Below are 11251 nucleotides of genomic sequence, written 5' to 3' on the forward strand. Positions count from 1 at the left end.
ATGATGATGATAATGACAGAGATGAGTTGTTCATCAATAGCTGGAGGCATTCAGGGTTCAGCATCTTGTGTAGTTCTGACCAGAGTATGACATCACCTACTCCAGCAAATATAATAGAAAAGGGCAGCGCTGTCGGTCGGGCCATGAGTATGTGTGAAGTCCACTGGGACAGACAGATGCTTGAACATGAAAGATGCTTCAACCTGAAAAACGGCCGTGTTGGAAAAAAGACATTATGATGGCACATGTAGTTTTATTTTTGTGCGATGCTGCACGTGTATCCTTCTGTATGTATAATGTAATCTGCATGTTAATATCAGTATGTTAGACCTGGCTGCTCTACTACATGTACAGTATAAAGCCAGAACGTAGAATACTGTATCCCACAATGCACTGTGTCACCATTGGTCAGGTTGACAGTCCAAAAATCACAGATGAGATATCACATTGTATTTCTCACATACAAGCGATTTTTACTTTTACAGTCTAAATGAATTTAACACCTCCCTTCTTATCATGTATTTGAACAGTTTCCATTTAAATACAGCCATTCAAACGTAGCTGTGTACTCATTTACATTACATTTAGGCATTTTGCAGAAGCTTTTATCCAAAGCGATTTACATTGCATTATCCTGTACATTTATACATGGGTATCTGGACGATGTTTCTTTGGCACTGAATTCTGAGAGTTACTGAATGCCGGCCCTGCCATGATGATGTTGTTTGTAACCTCCGTGACCATTGCACTGATGCATTTACATTTGCTTCCCCTTACACACAATTTAGTGCAAAATAAGCATAATTTCACTCGATCCGTGCAAATAATTAACAAATCATTTTGCAGTTTGTGTGAGCAAAGCACCTGCAGAGCTCTGTGCAGACTGTCTGGCCTCTGTAGCTCATGTTTGCTCTGAAACCGCACGCATTGCAGTGATAATTGTCAGGCGTTTTATTTCTAGCTAATTGGCAATCAACCTTGTGTGACTGTTCTATACAGCTGCATTTGTAATTGTGATTTAGTTGCATCCAATTCAGCTTCCTTTTTCACGTGGTATTTTGTTAGAAATCTGTACGAACGTGTTCACACACTTCGAAGAAACCAAAACAACTAGTGCAAAGGTTGAGTCGCTTGTGAAATGTTTATTTTGACCTGAGAAATTTGATTTAATAAAAAATATATAAAATGTCTATAAATAATGAAGACACAGCAGCCAATACGAGTTCAGAGTTGATGTGAACTTTTAATACAGAATTAAACCTCAAGAAGCTGCTTGAGAAACATCGAACCTTTATACGTATGCTACAAAACAAGATTGCAAAAGATATTGTTTTGATTTATTTAGGATTTTTACTGTAAATATAATGAAGTGAGTCGAAAATGAAGACCCCAAAAGTTTAACGAGTACACCCTAAAGAACATTTTGGCATTCAGATGCATGTGAACTAGATGCATTTATGCTACTGATATGACAGGACCATAATCTGACCGTAGCGTCAGTCTGGATATGAAAGTAAAAGGTGCTCAAAAGCAGATCAATATTTCAGGTGCCACTTACAGTAAAGCAATGAAGCGCTGTGGGCTCTCCACCTCCGTCTGAAGAACACAAACGCTGGGGTGAAAATGAGTGTGGAAAAAGATGCTTTTAAAGAAAACGTAAGGAGTTGAGAGAGGTTGAGCTATTGACCCTGTCATTCAGAGATTTATAAATGCATGAGGTCATGTGAATGTGTGAAGGAGTGGAACTCACCGATGCTAGAAACACGTCTGGATCAAAGTTCATTCTGAAATTTAGATTTTATAGAGGCAAAAATACATTTTTGTTTGTGTCATACAAAAACAAGATAATGTAGAGAGGGTTGATATTGAAATACTTACGTTTTAAGTTATTGGCAATTTGATGTGCAACTTTTGACGTCAAGATATAACAGTATAAGCTATAATATTTGTCTACGAGTGACCAAATTTCCTTGCTTTCAATAATGTCCAGTAGGGGACCACAAAAGTAGAAATGTTGAATAATAATAAGACAATCCGACATTCGAGAACGTGGAGATGAGAATATATGCGGTTGCATCCTCATACATTTACAAAGAGAAGGAGCGTTGCATTTGATTTGTTCTGGGAATTGGAGCAGAACACGCTGGGCTAAAAAAAGTATGAGGTTCCAGTCGGCACACTTAAACTGGGAGACGGGAGGGGAAAACAAACATGTCGCCTCAAATCATTGCTGTGCTATAGAAGCGAGACACTGGTGTGTCAGAGCGAGAAAGAGGATTTTACAGTAGCTGAGCTACACCTGACGGATGCCTTTTAGCTCTCTACACAATACAGAAATATTTTTGCATTACCAAAACCTACTGTAGAAAACACATTTGCAGCATTTTTGTGTTCTGCTTACAAGTTATGTAGGACATGGCTTGATTTTCATCCACTGGATATAAATAAGCAGGTGTTGTTTAGAGAATAAACCGAGGTGAAGAGCTGGAAAAAAGAAAGTTACTTATTTTGGTTTTATTGAAATGCAGTAAACAAATTAGCAGTCTTAAGCACTCAAATGCCCCAAACACAACCTGTATGATATTTCTTAAATTTCTCATCTTCACATAGCAAAAACATCATGGAAACTAACAAAAGCTATTGCGCTTAGCTGTTGTGGATGTTGCCAGGTCTTCCAGTTTGATGGATGCCAGCGTGAGCCCTTGTGTTCCAAGTGCGAGGACATATGCTTGGCAACGCTGCATCTCATTGATGCCAAAAGCATGCAGCCTGCACCTCTCTGTTTGCAAATCCTGGAAATGTGTTGACAAGTACTAGAGCTGAAGATCTCAGGAGAACCATTCATTGAAGTATCGGCATGAGACGGTTGTTGTTACACAAGGTTATTGTTCACCCAGTGTTCCAATCAGGTGGAAATGGGGACCAGGACCTTGGTTGGTTTCCAAAGTTTGGCTCAGATTATCTGGTAACGCGAGACATTTACAATTTAAATCTTACAAATCTAGATCTGCTCACAACTACATCTTGGCCGCTCCTTAGCGAAGGGTCAGTTACTTGAAAATAGGAGGCCTTTTACTGGTACAGATACTGTTGACGGACAATTTGCACACCAGGGGTTGTGTAAAAATCTCCAACTGAGCCACATTTATTGTGTTTACAGCTAAATTACAGCTGTAACGTATGAGGAACAAGACCCGGCGCTATTGCTATCTCGGGCTCAATGAGGCTTTGAGACACATCCCATCCAGTCCATTGTTACTCGGAGACCAATGGCTGCAGTATAACGCCTGTAGTGGTTTACTTCTGACACTTTCTGCAATCGGTTTTGGAAGCGCTCGCTGCCTTGAGCTAATGTGAAGAGCGGCTATGGCTGATTACATGTTGGGGGCCGACGCTCTCGTGAGGCATCATTTGAAAGCACAGGATGTCAGACAAAGACTGAAGTTTAATACCAATGTTTCCAAAAGCCATTGGCAGCATCTGTATGCTACACTGCAATTAGCTGCTTCTGGTGTACAATTCACATGACATTGCAATGGGCCGCCATCTTTAGAGCAGGAGACAGGTTGTGGTTCTGGGTCACAGTTTGTGGTGTTTGCTAAGGTATGCATCACGGTTTAGGAGGAAGAGGTGTTAAAATCCTTTAAATAGTGTTCCCTGTCGTGCAGACATGGGTGACAATTGTGAATGCTGAGTTTAACCTTGATACAGTAAAACATAAACAAAGGTAGATTAGTAATAGAAGTTTATGCTTGTGTTCTCTATATTTAAGTATTTGTGGTTAAGAGTAAAGCTCCTTCACTTTTCTCAGCCTCTGCTGCCTGCCGAGGTTGCCGTGGCAACCGCATCCGTAACAACTCTGAGAGTGTTGCCCCATCCCTGAAATACTCGGTCAAGGGAAAACACAGAGAACTTCATTTTCTTCTCCAAATTAGACTAAATTGTTTCAGATTAAGGGATTGAGCAGGGGGCAATTTCCCTAGATGCTTGTTTAACTGATAGATAAAAGCCACGCCCACTGAGACGGTGGGGATCCAATCATCTTCCTGCATTTAGTTTGAGAAGACCAAACAGTTTAATCTGGTAATATTGGCCTGAAATCGAGAAAATACTGAAATCCAGGGCAGAGTTTTGGATGGATTGTAGAGATCAGAATGAGATTGTTTGGATCACAAGATGCATTTTAAACAGGCTGTGTTCGTTGCATTGTGCCATTGCTCACGCTGCACTCAATTCCAGACCTTTACAACTGGCTGTTCACATTTTTCTAGTGATTAAGTCAAATCTTTTTTGTTCAGACAGTGCTTGCATAGCTTCATTGTGGTTGCCATAGTGATTGCTTACAATACCAAGAGGTTTTACTCAACGTCCAAGAGCAAATGGTCAATACAAACCCGGAGCATTTACCTCTGCTCATGTACAACATGACCTCATCAGGCACATTGAACATTGAACAGGCGCTTTACTGTATTTTAAACAGTATTTTTTACTTTATTTTACACAGTCATTCATATACTGTGTTTGAAACTACTCGTCATTCACCTAAGGTGTATTTTTGAGAGATGTTTGAGACGTTGATCACGGCACATGATGCTTGTTAAGCTTCCAAAAAGTTTGTTTTAAATATTGTGTCTGATTTTGTGTGTGTGCCTTGAACTCTTGACATCCTCGTGTCAGTCACTAAAGTCGTCTCAGAAGCATGTCGAGAGTGATTCTCTTTAAAGTTGATGTCTCCATTAGTTTAATCCTGGCCCTGTTTTCTCCATCACATCCTGCAGACGTGTAGTGCATGTAAAAATGATATGCGTGTTCTATTTTTAGCGCTCAGCTGCATCTCGTCACCTGCTGCACTTCTGCTCTGCACGCTGACTTGAATCTTAAAGGTTGGTTTTGAGTTTTGTGACAGTCGTGGTGTAATAATACTTAAAGTCATTCCAGCTGCTCTCTGGGGTGTGATAGCTGCTTTGAGTCAAAACTACTGTATTGTACACCATTCAGAATTAAGAATGTCTATTCAAGTCAGTTCCTACATTTTAATTAGATCTGAATCAACAGGATTAAGAATTTTACTTTAGTTGAACAAATTAGATGAAAATTTAAATTCATTCTTGTATTATTTATGTATTTTATTGTTTAGTTTGAATTACACAAATGTATGTCATACCCAATACTTCTAGAGATAGTGAATAATAATAATCAGTGCAATCTATTATATATTATTTATATAGTAAATACTTTTTCTTCTATGATTTCAGGTCTTAATTCTCCAGAATACTCTATTGACTTCAATGTGCATATTTCTTTAACATAATCTAATTTAAATTATATTAATAATGATATTAAGTTATTTTACTAACCCTCTCTCTTTCACTCAACCGATAGTGGTCTGGCTTTTATTGAAACTAGTACCTTTGTATTAGCACCTATTGTATTATTGCTCCTGTATGACATATCGCCTATTGCTCCCTGAAGTTCCTTTGGATAAAAGCGTCTGCTAAATGACAAAATGTAAATAGATATGAATATTTATTTTGTCATTATTAAACTAAAAGAAAAGTCAATAACACTTTACAATAAGGTTGTATTAACAAATAATACTTCATGTATATGTACCTACATTTTTTTTACTTAAAATGTTTTTTAAAGCGGCCATAACACACAGAGCTTCCGCATATCTCATGTTAATCTTGACTACTTACAGAATAGTATCGCACCCTTCAAATATCAGTAGAGTCTTTAGTTTGATCACATTTACAATAATAATAATAATAATAAACATTCTACGCGTGTGGGTCGGAAGACGGAACTAAAGCACCTGCGCACACGTTGCCAACAAAACACAGACGGTTTCACTTACCATGTGCGGTTCATGTCCGGCTGGGACCGCTCCATCTATCAGTTTCAAACCCAGCGTTATATCCACCGTTTATACAACATGCATCACCCAAATGCAGCGAACAGACAATCACAGCTGAACTTCGCGAACATAGTGCTCTCTCTCTCCTGCACACAAGTGAAAGTGATTTGTGCGCATGCTCCTTCTCCCACTCTCCATGTTTGATGCGTGGGCATGCTGCATGCTTTCTGGGAGAATTGTCCAATAAGGGACTAAGAGAAGTTGTTACGTAACAATTTTTAATTTCCGAAAAAACTTTCCGAGACCTCCTCGAGTGTATTGAGCACAGAAATACCACGTCATACGTCCAACTCGTGTTTTGACACGTTAAGCATGAGAAGACAGCACGTTTAACATTGTTAAGAAGTCAGAATGCATGACACACAGTTGCAGGGCCGCTTTAAAATACATTTTTAAATCAAAAGTGTGTCTGTCATTATTACGTGATGCACACTTACATGAACAATTGAATAGGTTTTTAAATTAAATGAAAACTTATAAATATACTTATAAATACAACAGTATCGCAAACTGTTACCAAAGTTTTTTTAATTATTTTATAGCATAGCAATAGTACCAATGGAAAACCTGATCTGCAAGTTGATGACATATACTATTCTCTACATTTTAAAATGTTATATTTTTATCACTTTGTGTTTATTATTTACCACCAGCTCATGAATGACAAAGAGCTTCAGTTTTTAAATTCAGTTCTCTACTCTGCATTAAACCCTCTCTCTCTCTACCACAAGTCCAAAACTGAGCAGAAAGCCACGGCTTTACTTGAACTGCATGTTAATGCAGCCTGTAGACGAGAATCCTGCCATTCCCCGCTGACCGAGAGCAGTCAGAAAGCCTTTCGAATCCTCCTGATGGCCATGCCACGGCTGTCACAAAGAGATGAAAACAGATGATTATGCAATGCTGGCACACATGGCCAGAGGCGATGATCTAAGTCAACTTTAATCACATAGATAAGACACACCGGGGGCAGACCAAGCAACACCTTGCAAAGTCTAGCCTGCAGGGCTGTATTTGAAGACGAGAAACCTCATGTAATATACATGAGCGCATTCTCATTTAGATATTGCGACGTCAACTTTGGCCCAAGGGTTTGAGGTTTGGGATGCAAGATTGCTGCGTAGGGATGGGACTCGTAAGGGATTTAATGATTCCACACTAGTATCAGCTCCATGTCATGATCACGGTTGCTTTCCGTTTATTTAAAACAAACAATGATGGTAAACAGTCAAAGATAAGGTTACTTGTTTTATTGTGAATGTTAAAAGTTCACAGGCAGGTGCATCACTTCCCGGAGTAAACTTTTAATGCTCTGATGTTGCTCTTTCATGGTTTTTAGTTGTTATATCGTTTAGTTTTTAGTTGTATATAGTTTAATTATCAATAAAATTGCTAGGGGAAATAAAACAAATGAGAGCACTGAGGTATATAAACAATGTAGATTGTTGAGATAAAATAATCTGGATTTGGGTTAGATTTGACCAATCTGAGCTCGGTTTGAGACGTTGTTGACATCTCTTCTGAAACTAATGACAGACACGTTTCTGACATTTCTGACACATCTGAGATCCAGTTGAGACTGCAGCAAAAGTTTCCATCTGCTCTTTTCATTTAAACTCATTGATGTCTAAGAGAATAATTGAGGTATCATCTGTGATTTTTCTTTCCTGTTGGTTGAATAATTGTCCTTTTCATTCGAGTCTTTGTTTTGCGTGATTATGAAAGCGAATCCCTTTCCGTTCATGTCAAATCGGAAATCAATGCCGACTGTTCATTTTTATTGGATAATCTAGCGCTCCAGACTAATTACCTGATGAGGAAATGATAACAGAGGCTTTTCAGACGATGCAGGTGTTGAATATTCCCGACCACGCGTCACCTGTCTGCGGTTCGGAGATACCCTGCGTTCGGAGTGGAGAGCAAATACCTCGCCCCTCAAGGTGAGAGACCTTCTGCATACAAAGTCATTTGTGCCCCTTGGCTTGTCAGGTCCCATTCGCTGGAGCATCCATCTCCCCAGGCTCTCTCCTCTTCAGATGAGGGTTAGAAAGGCATTGTGGGTAATCATGCAGCATCATCTCAATGTTTATGTTGCGTGGCATTCAATGACCTCAGAACGGGCACTCGGATGCACACACACATGCACGTGTCGGACAGGCGAGAGCAGTTATGTTTTCAGGTTCAGAATGTCCCTTTCATTGGATCATCACATGTTCGTATATAGATCATGTGACCGGCAGGGCAGTGTAGAGCAGTTTAAGAACACGTCTCCATCTCAGCTGAGAACCGACCGTTGAAAGCCGCTGGTTCGTGACTCGTAACATATCACTGTCTGTTCTATCATGATCTCTTACCATCGTATCATTTCGAACCTGCATGACTTTCTTTTCTCCACAGAAAAGAAGATATTTTAAAGGATGACGATAACCGAACAGCGGTGGCGTCCATTGACTGGGTGCGACCACTGGTCAATGGCATTTTTCAAAATATCTTCTTTTGTGGAAGAAAGAAAGTCACAGAGGTTTGAAATGACAAGAGGGGGAGTAAACAGAGTTTTCATTTTCTTTAATTCGTCTCTCTTGAAACGGCACGTTTTCTTCATCAAACTTTTCTCATCTGCAGTGTTTAAAGCGCACGTGCATGTAGAAAGAAGGATGATGATGCTGAACGTTGATATGTTGTTGAAATGTGTGGTTTTGGCGGCTTTGAAGTCTGAAGTCCAGTTGGGCTACATGAGGACTAACCACATCTGGGACCGTGATGCTCAAACTGCTGGCTAAGCATCGCCCCTGCAAAACTCATTAAACAGTTAAGCTCGAAGTGAGTGTTAAGTTTCTTTCCTCTTATTTAGGATGAGAGCATCCTTTTGCGATTTATTGTACTGTAAAAGAAGATTTTTAAAACCGGAATGGAGACATCGGGACAAAAAGGAGAGTAGCTTTAGATGTGCAGAAAGCCATTCTGTTTTGTTTAAGATTACAATAGCAACATTTCTTTGTTTAGTTTAGAATAACATGCACTAATGCACCTTACATAAAGATTTCAGGTTGACTTTTTTCCTTTAAATACTAAACTTAAGGATCAAAATACTTTCTATCTCATCCTAATAAGCAGAGACTGCTATAAGCTTTCGAGAGGTAAATGTTTACATTGTTTCGGAGCTTATTATAACATGTGTTCTGTTTGTTTAAACGGAGTCCGCAGCTGTGAGTTTGTGGGACCGTCTGTTCGTCCAGCCGATGGCAGACGGGGTGACGGTTTGGGGAAACCACCATCATTTTCACGTCTGCCTGGTCACCGTAGTGCAGACATCAAAGCTTTAATGCATAGGTTGCAGTATTGAAAAGGTGAAGATCTTGGATTGAGAGATGATACTGTGACGTCCTCATCCTTTAAAGAGCCTCTCTCAATGATGGTCACATCTCCCTTAAGAGCACTCCATCCCTCAGGTAGTACACAACATACAGATCTGAGGACACATAGTGTTCCAAACAGACACACATCACCATCATTCATAATTCATACACTCGTAGTTCTAATATACAAATAAAAACAGGCAGTAAACTTACTACACCAGTGCACTTCATGAGATTTTATAGATACTGTTGGGTCTCTAGATACGGCTCGGTCTCCACATACTGTCAGTTGAAGCTTTTAAGAAATGTGTTGAGTTGAATCGGTACCTCCTGGCTGAGACCCGGTGCAGACATCAGCTCGGGATCAAAGCTCTAGATGCTTGATGTTGTGTAGTGTAATTGCGAACAGGCCTGTTAATTAAAGCAATCTCAGGACCACATCACTGTTCACCTCAGATGAACTCGCTCGCTAGCGGGATCATGTACAACCTCGTGCGGACGTTGATGAAATAAAACTCAAACGTTTCGCTAGTGGAAAATCTTTCTTCTGTCGCCAGACATCTGTTAGACTCGCAGCTCGTGCACGTTGTTGTGTGGAGGTTTTGTAATCTTACAGTATTTTACAGGAGTTATACTATAGTAATAAGTAGAGTTATGGATTGATCTTAGATATTTCACGGACGGGTAAAACTTCTAGTCATTTAGCAGATGCTTTGATCCACAAGTTATTAAGAAACGTTAAAGGAATGATTTTTTTAAACTTGATCATTGCGAAACATTTGAAAAACATTGAAAAAATGTTTGTAATAAATTTAAGTCCTAAATTTTTTTGTGGAACGTTAATAAAATTCAGGGAATGCAATTCAAATGTTCTAAAAACCAAATGTTCTTGGTTTATTTTTTAGTATTTGTGAAACCTTTGCCATGCTGTGCAGCTTGCTACTGTTATTCCCATAACGTCTTGGGTCGGCGCAAAGCTCGATGAAATGTGCTGCCCTCTCTGCATCCAAGCAGAACAAAAACTGTCCGTTTAGAATGAATCGCGGACAGGAGACATCAAAGCCTACATGATGCATCAATACTCGGCCCGTGAACTGGCGAGCAATTTAAATTCTTCGCAAGTTCGCCATGCCAGCCGGAAAAAAACGTGTAATTACTTCATTTTCATCCCAAAAGTAATTTCCTGACTCGCTCAAGCAGAGATGATGCATACAGTATTAATGAGTGCAAACTAGGGGCACAATCTCCTCGACAGATCTGAGACGCCTCTGATAAAAGCGAGAGAGGAAGGACATTTGCTTGAGGAATGGCCGATCTGAAGATTAATACAGATGCAGAATATACCCACTCGATGTGTTCGTTCCCGTTCAGCTCCAACACACGGCCACAGTCTCTCTAATGGACCGAAGCAGCTCTGGTATGCTGAGCTGTGCAAGAAAAAAACAAAGAATGCATTTGTTAAGTCGCCATTAGCAAATGACCACATTGCTTATGAGGGTCTACAAACTCAACAAAAAGCACCGTTATATAACAATAAATTGATTGTATTTTACCTTAAGACATTTTGTATTTAAATACCTTTGTTAGTATTGTTTATTCCATTAAAATTGTTCATGTTCTTCATCGTGCAAAAAAGCTGTATAAACAGATACAAAGTTTGATTACATTTTTTATAAGATGATGTTATTTTTAGCATTTACAGGTGCTAAGATTGATAAAAGGCAGAAGTATTGTTCCCTGTAAGTCTAATTAATCTAAACAAATATGACCTTATTGTAAAGTTTATATTTTGGACTATTTTTATAAAGCTTAAATAAATAAATGAGGTTAACTAAGTAAAATATCCATTTTAATTGTAAAGTATTTGTACATCATGGCAATATTTGTCTTTCTGCCTTTATGTTGGTTCTAATAAAAATAATTTAAAATAAAAGTCATAAATTGAATGGAGAATGAAACATTAAGAAAGTTTTCAGTT

The sequence above is a fragment of the Barbatula barbatula genome, assembly GCF_947034865.1.
Source record: "Barbatula barbatula genome assembly, chromosome: 4".
NCBI classification, from domain to species: Eukaryota; Metazoa; Chordata; class Actinopteri; order Cypriniformes; family Nemacheilidae; genus Barbatula; species Barbatula barbatula.